Here is a 13,304-nt window from a genome sequence, read left to right on the forward strand (position 1 = left end):
GGGTATTTGTGTTTTATGGTCTAGTGTGACCTAGGATAGCCTTGAAACTGCACTCTCTCTTGTGGGAGAACATAGGTTTAGGAAACTGGAGGGTGCCACTGTTCTGGGTGCGCCAATGTTTGTTGATGATTTTGCTTTTCTTGTTAGAAGCTGCGTTATAGGTTGTGACGCAAATCGGTCATACTTAATTTTGTTTTGGTGGAAAAGACTCAAGGGGGGCCTCTCTTTGATTGTTCTTTGCCCTTTTCATTGCTTTGGAAATAATTCTCTTCGGACAACTTCTTTCTTCCACTTTTGAAGCTACGGTTTCAGCTTATTGTTTATAGTCCTTCAAGTTGGAGCAGTTTCACCTTAGATTTAGAAATTGCCCAAATGGTAGATTTTTCTTCAGATGTCTGGGATGAAAATTATCAAACATGAGGAGACAGTTCCTAGCCATGGGCCTGATATGGGTGGAAGTCTTTAGGATACCATCCTCAGGGATAATATTAAGATCCAAACATTAACATTTCTACATGGCCTACTTTTAAATACCATGCACCCTGCCTTGTAGAGTACAAGGCCTACATAGGGGTGACTTATTAATATTTAAAAGGGAGGCTTTGACCAGGAGCAGCTCCTCCGCAATGGCAGAGAAGTGTCGTCCCACTGCCCCAGCCAGCAGTCGAAAAATAAAACAATATTGTTTTATTTTTCTGCTACTGTCAGTCAGCGTGTGTGGGGATGGGCAGGGCGGGGCAATGGGAGAGGGTGGAGTGATGTGCACTACTAACTGTGCATGTGTTTGGCTGGTCATTTTAGGTTGGCCAAACAGACATGCCCAGTTAGGTTCCTCCAACGTGGCTGTATTTACAGTCAAGTTGGAGAAACAGCACAGACTTCCTGAGCGAGTGTCAAAGCAGCCCACTCAGGCCAATGCCTGCGCTGCTCTCATTTATACAGCATGAGAGCAGCGCAATGATTGGATGGGTAGTCTGCTGCTGTCCCAGTGTCTGCTGGGACCAGAAAGCAGAGGAGCTCCGAGGCGAGAGGCAGCAGAAGTAGCATGAGGTAAGTTTTATTTAATTTTTTGCTCCATCAGCGCTCCATCCCGCAACCCCCCCCACTCCCTCCACCCGCCCCTCCACTATCAATATTTATTGTCCGCCACTGGTTTTGACCTGTCAGAAGGGTTAATTTTGACTGGGTGAACTGCAGTTTGACACTGCTACAGTCTAAACATTGTTTCACAGAATCTATTAATAGGAGTCACACATCATTTTTTTTAACTGATACAGTTTTGGTTCTACAAGAACTTCCAGGTTGGATATTTTTTAACATGTTATTTAAAAAAGAGAAAAGTTCAACCCCTACTGTACCCAGTGATGTTTTGCTTATTCCAGTTAGCAATGTTATATCATCATCTTGATTAATACTGCTATTATTGTTATTAAAGGAAATAGCTGCACCATCCTTACTTATAAAATCATCATTGTTCATTTCTGTAATGTTATTAACATCATTACAAATATTTCTATGATTACTCACATTGCAATTACTATTTTCATTGTTCTTGTTAATATTGCTTTTTTCACAAAGGCGAAGATGTATCAACTCAAAACAATATCAAGGACAAAAGGCACTTTCATATTTTTTAATCTAATTCTAGGCGGAGACAGCTGAACTATTGGAACAAACAAAAAATGATTTGCAGAAGGGAATCTCGCTGAAAGTGTCCTGTGCAGGTTCCGAAAATGTGTGTCCTGCACATTACAAAGGTTGGCAGAACCTGTCCTCATGTATGTGAACAGCGGCAAAATCAGCAGAATCAGAGCCCCATTAAACTTCACACCCAAATGATTTTTCAAGATTCCTAATCTTGAAAGGCTGATGAAATGTTACCATCTATGATAATTCATTTAATAATCGAATGAGGAAACTGGTATAGGAATTGTTAATTTCTTACCACAGCACAGATTTACCAGAAAGTTTAACATGGGTTGTTCAAAACACCTTCTCCCCCAAAGAAAAGAGGAGGCAGAATGTAGAGGTGTCTTTTTTAATATTACTAACATTAAAATGACTATGTTATCGTTATTATTGATAATACTAGTAGTGTTGTCATTGACTGGCAAGAGCAGAGAGATATTAATGACCTATCAAAAGTGCAAAAATCATCAAAATAGTGGCAGAGATAAATATGTTATTATTAATTGATAATTTACATGAGCTCCAGACAGCTAGTTAAACTACTGGAACATAAAGAATATAGTTTAGTGATGGACACTCACTGGATCTGTTTTTGGCTTATATTGAAAAATTTGCAATCTCTAGGTAACACAACTTGGAAAAACCTGTTCTCATATCTATTAACAGTGACAAACTCAACAGATGTAGAATGCCTTACAGTTTACCCAAAGTGGTTTACAAGCTGAAAAGACCTCCTTAGCGCAAAATCAAAAATCTTGTGTTTCAGATAAATGAAAAACACAGTATTTTTCCTGGAGTATAAAATGTTCCATCAAGCTCCTTACTTTTTGTGTTTCTTTTTTTAAAATATTTGCCCTGAATAGGCCTGAGTGGCTCCTGAGAATTTACCAATAAGAAATAAATTAACAAAATGTATGTTCATATGTTTTCGAAATTCTTAATCTTGGAAAAATAATGAGGTCATTGCATAATTCATAATGCTTGTGTTAACTAAATATGAAAACTGTTATAGGATTTTCCAATTTCTTACCACTGAACTCACAGCCTGGACTTACCAGGGAGTGTAACGCAGGGTCTCAATAAACACTGCCAACCCCAAATGGAGACTGAACTGTAAGTGCCCATTTGCAATGAAGTGCATGGAAGAGTTCAAGTTAGAGCACTTAGACCTGACTGTGGTCCTCACCAGCATTGAGAAAGGACAGCCACCACAAACACACCAAGATGGAGCACAGCGGCTAGAATAGCTGCATGTTTTGTTCCGTAAATGTATTGTGACCTTGGTTACTCTTACTGCAAATGGTGCCTTGTCGTCATTTCACTGCGAAAAAGGATAATGCACACCCCAGGAGGTACACTGGTGAGAAACGACAGCCACCAATAGATCTCAAAAGTGATCCTCAGCAATTATTTAAGAGCCCTGGTGACGGTCCTAGATGTTGAAGTCTCCAGCGGCCTTGGGGTGCTCATTTGACCACTGAAGCCAAGAGTTCAAGGAAGGTTCTTGGGTGCTTCATCGGTTCTCTCTATTCAAAAGCCTTGGAGCAATCTTTCGAGGCACCTACAGACCTGAGAAGGTGCCTGGATTCCGCAGTAGCCTGGAGACTGATGCAGGTGCGGCTAGACCAAGCGTTAGCATGGAATGGTGTCCATAGGCTGATGAATAAAGAGCTAGGTATTTGGACGGTGGAAGGCCATTTAGGCATAAAGTACAGGGTAAAACAAAATATCACATTGACTAGGGAGCCTTCAATACGTGCACCAGCCCTGCTGAGAGACACGGACAGCCCAGGAGCTACCAATAGACACTGAAAGGCCACTGGATTCTCCAATAGACTTGGGAGGGTTCCTTGTGCGTCTTTTTGAGGTCTGTCTGTTCCACTACAAAAATGGCACTGCCTGCACGATCTGAGGCGAGGAAGTAACCCACACGTCACTCTCCATTTTAGGAGAGGGCTGGAGGAATGTAATAAGAAGACATGTTGAAAGTATCAATTAAGAAACATTTGAGGGGACTATGAAACACATTACATCTAGCCCTGGGGCCTTAGCACCATTCAAATTCTCTCAATCGGCTTCAACAACGACTAAACCCATCCAATGTTTGGTGTGCTTGCTGCCAGGTCCCCAACACCAAGCACAGTAAACCTCATTTCTTTTAAGCCCACTGCAATAATGGTTCAATCAGGGCACCCCCCTTTATTTATTTATACAGCGCTAACCTATCCCCCGGGTGTAGGTAGAATATGGACGGTGTACAGAGACCACCTAAGCAAGAGAGGAGGTCTCAGAAATACATGTACTGTGGCCAGCCAACATGTACTCATCATAACTTAACATTGCGAAGACAAATTAACATTTAAAAAACTATTCCTAAGGAGAGGGAAGATAGGAGTGAGAGAAACGACTGTGAAAAACAAAGTTATTGCAAAAGAAAGTGGCATCTAATCATTCATTCAGTAGTAATGGAAATAAATCACATTAGATGTTGAAGCACACGTGGAAGAGCTAAACTTTGAGTTTCTTCCTGACAGCGCAAATGTCTTCCCGGCTGACCACTGAGGGCTGGTGGAAGAGTGTGCCATAATAATGCAGGGCCCCGCCTCATTCCATTTCACAAGAAACCCTCAGAGAACACACGACTGTCGAGTGTGTAGAGGTGAGAATGTTTTTTTGTTTTTTAAAAGACAAAACTTTTTTTATTGCCACCTCCTGCCGGGCCTGGCATTGCGGCAAGGTAACAGTGGGCAATTCTCTACAGCTTCACCAGCAGAGGGAGCCAGATTGTCCCTGAAATCATCAGTTACATGATGGCCTCATTGTCAGGGGATATACCGGGAATTATTTACGCTTTTTTGTTCATCCCTTCATTGATGTGCCCTTACCCCAGCCCCGCCGGCCTGCAAGGATGCATTCCTGGCATTACCACAGGGGTTGCCCGCCGCCGTTGGCGCCGCGGAGCATCACCATAAACTAGAACGGCCAATTGAGACGTCGGACTAATTCCGACCTAACGATCTCCCCACAGGAGTCAATTTTCCTAACACAACAAGGAGTTGTCCCCCTCGGAGCGGGTTATTGACAAGTGGAGGGGGTGGGGCGCAGATCTACCTTACACAAAAAGAAACGGAAATAAATATTTCCTAAATGTCAACGCTATTTACGTCGGAAAAAAACCTCAAAACCCCACCTTAATCAATTTTAATGTCAGAGCGAGAGACTGTCTGGGGGGCCTGGGTAGGGGGGCGAGGAGCGAATTAATAAAATAAAGCGCAGCTAATTTATCAAAGTCCCCCCCATTTAATATATTAAATATTAAATGCTCCTTTGCATCCGAGTGCGGGAGCGAGAGAGAGAGAGGGTTTAGGTCGTAAATGCTTCAGATAATTGGTTTTTAGGATTTCCTCCCCCTCCCTCCCCGTCTCTTTCTTCTTGGCCGATTCTCAATTTCCCTATAAAAGAGAAAATTCATTTCCAGGCGCTAATGCAGTGTCAGCCCCCCTGTTTACCGAGCATGGATGATGTATCGGGGACACTGCGCCGGGAGGACGACTTAATGATGCATAGAATTAAAGCCGCCCGCCTCAGCTGCGCCCCCTCCTGCTGCCCGGGCGCGGTGCATCATGGGCCAGGCGGGCTGGGGGCCTCGGGGAGCTGGAGGAGGAGGCTGGGGCCCTGGGTCCGAGCCAAACGCGCTGCGTGATGGCCCGGGAAGGCATGAGAGTTTAGGGGGAGCATGGTAAAAAGGGGGAGGGGGGGAGGCACGGATATATTGGGAAGACTTGAAGTATTGGGATAAAGGCTACACGAGAAGGTCCGGGGGGAGGGGGTGGGGGGCTGAATGGGAGGTGCTAAAGCGCCCAGAAGAGCCAGGGGAGCTGGAGCCCTGGTTACATACGCTGTTTATAATGGCCCAGGGAGGCAGGAGGGTTAAGGGGAGGCGGAAGAACTGGGATATGAGGGTAGTTCTAGAGAACATGGGGGTGCCAAATGATGTGGCACCCCGCCCCCTTTCCTTCATCTCCTTCCTTCATGTACTTCTCTTTCGTTACACCGTCCTTACTGCCTCTGAATGTATTTTTTTCTCCTGTATCCTTACCAATTACAGTTACCTCAATCACTCTATTCCTACTCCTCGCCTTTCTACTTCACCATCGCGTTTTGTTCTTTCCACTTCCACTCTCGTCTACACTCTTTCCACCCCCATTATCCTCATTTTCTTTCCCTTCGGTTTTTCTCCCCTTCCGCACTCTCATCCGGTTTCTCCCTCTTTCTCTGCTTCCATCCCTTCCGTTTGTTTCTACACGTCATTCTCCGCTAACTTCCCGTAGATATTTTCGCCATCTTACTTTCCCTCCTCTCTCCGGCCTTTCTCGCTTTTAATTTTCACGGTCTGTCCCTCCCTGCGCCTCAGTCCTTACTTCATCCCTCCGTGGTCTATACTCCAGGTTTCTGCTTCTTCTCATATTCGCACTCTCCCTTCCTTATTCCCCATCTTTTCCGTTCTACCCATCTTCCTACCCTTCACCTCCACTTCCTTTGTCCTTACACCCCCCCCCCCCTTATATTCACTTTATCGCCTCCCCATGACCCCATCTTCCTTCTGATGGCATCTCTCCTTTTGCACCACTCTGAATCCCTTCCCCATTCAGAGAGAGTTGGAATTGTATTTATTTAGGGCTTACTACCCCCTGACGTGGTGTCGAAGTTAGTTTCTCCGTTTAACCTCCACTACTTCTTTTCCTTTCCTGCCTGGATCTCTTTCCCTCCATCTTTCCGTATGTTTCTTTCTCCACCACAGACCTCTCCATATTTTCCTGGCTCTACCACTATGTGTTTCTCCCAGGTCCCTACAAACAACTGACATCCAAATCCCCACACGTTTCGGTCGACAGTACTTAAAGCTTAGCTGTCAAGTCACGTGTCGCACCTTCGCCAATCCAATCCTGGCTATTTAGCTTCCACCGCCCAGCATCCTGGGACACGTCGTTTCCATTCTCCTACTCCGGTATGGTCTTAAAACCCCACGATACGAAGTGCAGCTGTAGGATGAAAACCAGGACTGGCTGAAGGCGTCGTATATGACATGAGACCACTCCGTTTCCGTAGCTCTTTTTCTTAATGATAGTAACGCTATGTCGAAAAATCAAGTAATCTTGTGGTAGAAACTTGAAGAAAGTGCTGTAAGCAGGGTAGAAATGTTCTTATACCCAAAAATAGTTTCCAAAATTTCCAAAATCACTTTGTTCATCTCTACCCCTAAAACAACTGTAAACTTGACTCAAACATTTGGCATGTTTATTGCAAACATATATCATCAACATGCAGCAGCAGGTGTGGTGCAGGTGACAAGAATAGCTAGGAGCCCCATCAGCAGAAAAAGCCCTAGAAACATTTACAGCACAGTTCCTCGTAGTGCTATGGAATGTCCACAGTCCCCCTCCTGACCAAAGCTCCCTCCCCCCAACCTCAGGTAAACTCTGCACCAATGAGTCAAGACGGCAAGTGTTCGATTAGAAAATGCTGTACAAAAACTGCACAACATAGACAAAAATGCTACAAATTCTTGGGCAGACGTGGAAGAGAAGGCGTGCCCGTGGCTGTCCAAGGCAGCTTCAGCGTTAAAGTTCAAGTGAGGGCCCCGTGTAATGCGGGACTTGCATCGCTTCACATCATATCATTTTTACTATCAAGGCTTTGGCCTCAATGAATATGGTATATTGTAGTCTTCACACCATCGCCTTTTTTCCACTTTAAAAAGGTTCTCACGTCGCCCAGGTCGGGTTGTCACACGGGTTTACGTCACGTGTCATCAGTTCCTCTTGTATCCAGTCCAGGGGTTCCATTTGGCAATTTAACGTGCTCTGGGATTTGTAGTCTAAGCGGCCCATTGGATTGACACAAGACATAACCACGAGGTGCAATTTAGCTGCCTCCGTAGGAGCTCACATTTCAATAGTTATTTTTCAATGATTATTATTCTAATAGTAGTTTGTGCTTTTAAAATCCCAGATTGTAATGCGAAGGAAGAGACTAAAATATGTCAGCGTCTGTAAAAATATTTTCTATTTGTTTTTTTTAAACAGAAAGATGCATAAAGTACATCACAGTGCACTCTGTATTTATGTCCAATGATCCTGAATGATAAGAGGAGAAGCTAATGAAAGAAGCGCGGTAACTGTCTCCATTATACACAGTGTGTGTGTACTGATTCCCACCTCTTGTAAAACACCCCCCCCCCCCCCCCCCCCACCATCTCTCAGCTGCACGTCTATCTCATGAGGCCAGGTGATAGGAGTGACAGGGCTGACTGAGTGACTTGGGCTGGGTGCACTCCCTGCATAGACTTACTCACAGGTTCACTCTCTGCATAGACTTACTCAGGACTTTAAGTGAGATGAAAAAACTGGGGGTCTCTCAAAGGGGCGTGGCCAAGTTGATTATGGGCGAGGCATAAAAGCACTTACGCAGAAAATCTGTTCTTAGCATAGTGTCCCGCCCGACTGGTATTTTGCTACTTCTGTAATTACATCCAGATATATAATCCAACAAGTAACTTTACACTTACAACAAACCAGTACTATTGGCTTTGTCAATGGTTGTTAGATGCGTAACATAAATAAGAAACAACCAGGGCTGGTTCTAGCAGGGGGGGAGGGGGGGCCAGGCCCACCCAATCATGATCTTTTGCCCACCCAGTCACAACAGGAGAGGCCATGGAGAAGGCACCTCTTAAATGCTCCCTCAATTTCAAGGTCGGAACATCGAAATGTTTTACCCACCGTGTTTAGAATTGAAATTGAGTGGTGTGTTTTGGGGGTAAAGGCGGGCGAGAAAACAAATTAACAGGGAGAGCCGAGCCAAGGCTCTGGCTTGGCCTCGGAGCCCATTTACGAGCTGAGCCCTGAACATGTTTGCTATGTGAAACATACAACAAACGTCATGTAAAATATGATGCAGACTCTCCAAAATTATTATTTTTTAAATATCTTTAACACATGGAAGCTTTGACATTAATGTTACAATCCAGGCTGCATGGAGAAGTATATTAAAAGTGACAGTTTTTAAACATGAGCTTACAGCCATTCCTACCCCGTCCTCTCACTGGTGACTGCGCCATTAGTGAACCAAGAGCCTTGCATGTGGCCCAGATTATTACAGAGCAGCATTAGTCTACTAAATAAAACACAATACGTTTTTGTATAGTTGTTTTTCTGATTCATGTATGAGAACGTGCTTTCATGTGCAAATATGAAGAAAAACGAGTTTTGGGGAAATACAATATTTGCCCAAGCTTACACAGTTTAAGTGGGGTAGCTGCATTTCATCCAAATTTTATGTTTTCACTTTGTGCAAATCAGCCACTAATTGGCCATGTATTTGTCTCTCCTTTTTATGTTCATGCTTTGTTTTTACCTCTTTGTGCAGTTTTCTGATATTTTTATATAGTGTGAACTCGACCTGTAGATATTAAAAGCACTTTACATGAACACCAGTTACAATACACAAGGTTACATTAATATCTTTTCGGCTCTGGAGATTTGCCCAGAATCACCGGATGGTGAGCCAATGCCGAGACTTGAGCCTAGCTTGTTCAGTTCCAAAGTTGGAAGCTCTTGCCATAACACCACATCCTGGGTAGATTGTGGGTGGCAGGCAGAATCCACATGAAAGCTCGGCTCATTTTGAACTCGCAATTTCAACAGGATCTCGAGCTGAGCCAGAGCCAGGCTGCAGGCTCAAGCCCAGATCAAACTTTCAGGGGCAGTCCTCCTAGTGCAAAAAATCAAGGCTTAGGTGTGGTAACAGGGACCTCCTCAACCTTGAACTACTTTTACAATCTGCTTGTAATCCTGGTGCTGGTGCTAGAGCCTGGCCTGCTGGAAATTATGAGTTGCGCTGTTGAGTATAGACATCAGCTCTTACTCGCAAATAACTGTGTAGACTCACTGTATGCCTGTTTGGAAGAAGATGTAATGAAAATCGTGGGTTTGTAGGCTACCTACAGAATTGACAAAAAGTTGGCCTGCATTGGCCCACCCGAGCGAACCTTTGGCCCATTCTGATGAAAATTCCTAGAACCAGGCCTGAGTATAGCACATTGAAAATGCTTCAGTTCTGAAATGGTGAGACTGTGAAAGAAATAAAACAAGTCTCTTTGAAGTGCAGTGGTATTGCAGCTGAGCTGAGATTTTTTTTCCCCCTAGGGTGAGGGCAAAACTGGAGAGCCCGATAGAGACCCGTCTTGTCACCTGCTTTTTAGAACTGGCGGTGCTGAACACGGGCAAGACCCAGCCTACTTAAAGCCCTTGACTTACTCACAGGTTCACACCCTGCATAGACTTTACTCACAGGATCACTCCCTGCATAGACTTTACACACAGGAGCCCGCTACTCAGCCCAGCTTGGAACTCAGCTGAGCTTCTGTTAAAATGAAACAGCGCCTACGACACTGTGCAGTCTCGATAACCTAGGTTAATAGCTTGAACTGGGACTCCTTACCATTTGCTCCAAACACCCCTCCTTTTCTGAGGTTTCTTCATACTTTGGGGACAATTCACAAGCAAAAGTATAAAAGTATGGCCCGTGTTTTAGGACTCCATCTGAATGCACATTAAATTTTTTTTTGCTGTGCATACAGTCAGTGTAATTTTCCAGTCCTGTGCTTTTTGTTAGCAAGCCTGTGCATTCTGGGAATTGTAGTTTTAGCTAATTTCAGCTGAAACCATAGAATTAGCACAGCTGGAAACAGGGATTTCTAAAATGAAACTCTAGAACTGGAACTTGAGGTCCCTGGTGATACGGAGTCGTCTGGCAACTTTAGTCTGGAAAGCCGCATCAGTCGCTAGATTCCAGGCATACAGCTTTGTCAAGTTTCCTAGGTCTATGCGCAATGTGCTGCCCGAGCCCATGTTTTTTCTTTAGATTCTTGGACTTCTAATCTTGTTTATTCCATTATAAAACAGGACTATACGTCCCAGAATTCAAAGGAAAACTTTACACTGGCCCAACACATCATGTATAGACCTGGGAAACTTGGCAGCTCTGGGTATACTATTGCACCTCTTATAATGCTTTTTGAAATATGCCTATTCCTCCTTTGCGGAAGTGGGCATGAACCTTGAGCACACAGGAAGGGCAGTCAGATGTGCAGAAGCACATTTTTTTTCTTTTTTGTTCTTCACAGGAAAACATATTTCCGATGGAGAAAGTTCTTCCCATAATCCTCACATCACATTGAGTGGTGGAGATGGGTGGTCTGTTCTCCTTACCATCTTGATTGGGACTTACTCCACTCCTTGGCTGGAGTAAATTTGCAACCATTTCCCGTGTGGGAAAGTGCTGAATTTCAGTTTGTGGATGTCCAGAAACACACAACTTTATGGGCATTCCGAAGCTTACAGCGCTAACCACGCCTTGTTCTACCCACATCCCACCTCATTTTGTATTTACTGCTGCAGGCTTCTCTGCATTCCTAGAGAAGAAATCCAAGTTGTAAAGCCATTTATGCCTGCCAGGATTCCTTCTGAGAATTGCTGGCAGGCATACATGAAAGCATTCTCCATATTTACATAGCACTCACTACCCCTGATGAGGCATTAAAGCGCTTTGCACCAAGTAGTCCGCCAGTCCAAAACTCAAGATTGAGTTAATAGTCAATTAGTACCAAGGGTTGTTCATTTTCCTTGTGCATTAGTTGTGTTCTGTTTGTGCACTTGATTGCTTGCGTTTTTAGTATAGTTTAGAGCAGGGGTAGAATTATGGGAATGGATTCCAAAAGGGAAAGTAGCATGTTATTTTCGTAAGTAGTGGTCGTGTGTGCCTGTTAGTTGGTTACATATATATATATTCAGAAAATATCCATTAACGTGCGCTCTCAGTATCAAAGAATCCACAAGGCAATGCGGTAAAGGGGTGTTTATTCACAACGCGTTTCAACTACAAGAGTCTTGATCACATTCACGTGATCAAGACTCTTGTAGTTGAAACGCGTTGTGAATAAACATCCCTTTACCGCATTGCCTTGTGGATTCTTTGATACTGAGAGCGCACGTTAATGGATATTTTCTGAATACTTGATTTCCTGCGTACTCCGCCGGCATGTGCGCCAACTCCCTCGGGTCCTGAGCTATCAGAAGGAGCATTCTGGAGAGTGGATATATATATATATATATATATATATTCACTTAAAAAACCATAGGTTTCACACATGTTATAGTTAGCTGGACATTTCACTCGTAAAAAACCAATGAAATTCCCCCGTTATAGTTACTGCAGGCAACTATAACTCACGCGACCGCAATCCTCTGCTGATGACGTCAGATATTACATCACTGTATTTAGACACTTATTTACCCATGTCTTCTTCCATTAATCTTTAGCTATACATATATTACAAATATTTATTTTTCAGAAAGACACATATGTCATCAGTGATGTAATATCTGACGTCATCAGCAGAGGATTGCGGTCGCGTGAGTTATAGTTGCCTGCAGTAACTATAACGGGGGAATTTCATTGGTTTTTTACGAGTGAAATGTCCAGCTAACTATAACATGTGTGAAACCTATGGTTTTTTAAGTGAATTTGCAAGGTTTTTTAAATGCTAATTCGTAACTATAACGTGTGTGAAACCTATGGTTTTTTCAGTGAATTTGTACGGTTTTTTAAATGCTAAGTTATTTTTTTTTTTCAGGTTTTACACCGTGCGCGCACCGTGCACGCGTATAGATATTGATATGCTTTTAAATGCTATTTTCTCAGGAAATACTAAACAGATTTACACCAGACCTGCAAAAGGCACTTCCTTGATCTTATGGCTACCTCTCTGCCAAATTCCACGTAATTCTGTTCAGCCGTTCGGGCTGTAGCTGCGTCTTAAGGTCCTATGGAAAAATGCATGGGGAAAACGCGTTTTGGGACCCCCCTTTTTTCTCGGCCCCCACTTGACGAATCACCCCGAGACTTTCAGGGTAGGAGCTGAGCGGAGCGCCCCATTAGTTTTGAAAATTTCGCGAGGATTCATCAACCGCCGCCAAAGTTATTCAAAATAGAATTTTGAGATTTCCTATGGAAACTAGGTTGTAACTATAACTATCTACTGGCGACCGCCAGTAGATAATATATATATATATATATATATATATATATATATATATTCAGGAAACTTTCGGCATATTTCTGCAATGTCGAATAAGGAAAGCACACAAGGTATCCGTGTACAAAGTGCTTTATTGCAGACCCCCCAACCCCCTAAAAGACGCGTTTCGCCTTGCGGCTTTGTCAATGTTAGGTTTTGTGCAAAGAATACGACAATTTCATACTGTGAAGCCTCACGGGATCAATGTAAACAGTAATGATGGACTAAAGTTCATTCCATAACTATCGCGGCCATCTTAAAACATGTTATATTACAATACAGATCATTGAAATGTCGGTAAAAAACTTTATAAAGTGCTTGTGCTTGTGTGATAAAAACCAGTGTTGGGGGCAACGTTTATGTTACTTCTTTGGTGTAAAGTACACCATCTATAACCACATGTTTTATGTATAAATAGCGCATATGTTGCGTACATTTAGTCTAGTTGGTATTAATACATTCATATTTGGTGACC

General features: G+C 43.4%; 1 protein-coding gene across 2 annotated transcripts in view; it reads left to right on the plus strand.

Moving 5' to 3' along the window:
- LOC146784282 (uncharacterized) overlaps positions 1-13,304 on the plus strand; it is a 157,586-nt gene that overhangs the window by 102,311 nt on the left and 41,971 nt on the right. The window contains exon 4 of one of the 2 annotated variants that reach the window (XR_014970832.1): positions 1,649-2,536. The exons of the other annotated variant lie outside the window; for it this stretch is intronic. The gene's annotated coding sequence lies outside the window, so the exon portion shown is untranslated. Of the gene's footprint in view, positions 1-1,648; positions 2,537-13,304 lie in introns of those variants that run through there. 2 annotated transcript variants of the gene reach the window in all.

The sequence above is a fragment of the Triturus cristatus genome, chromosome 11 (genome assembly GCF_964204655.1).
Source record: "Triturus cristatus chromosome 11, aTriCri1.1, whole genome shotgun sequence".
Taxonomy (NCBI): Eukaryota; Metazoa; Chordata; class Amphibia; order Caudata; family Salamandridae; genus Triturus; species Triturus cristatus.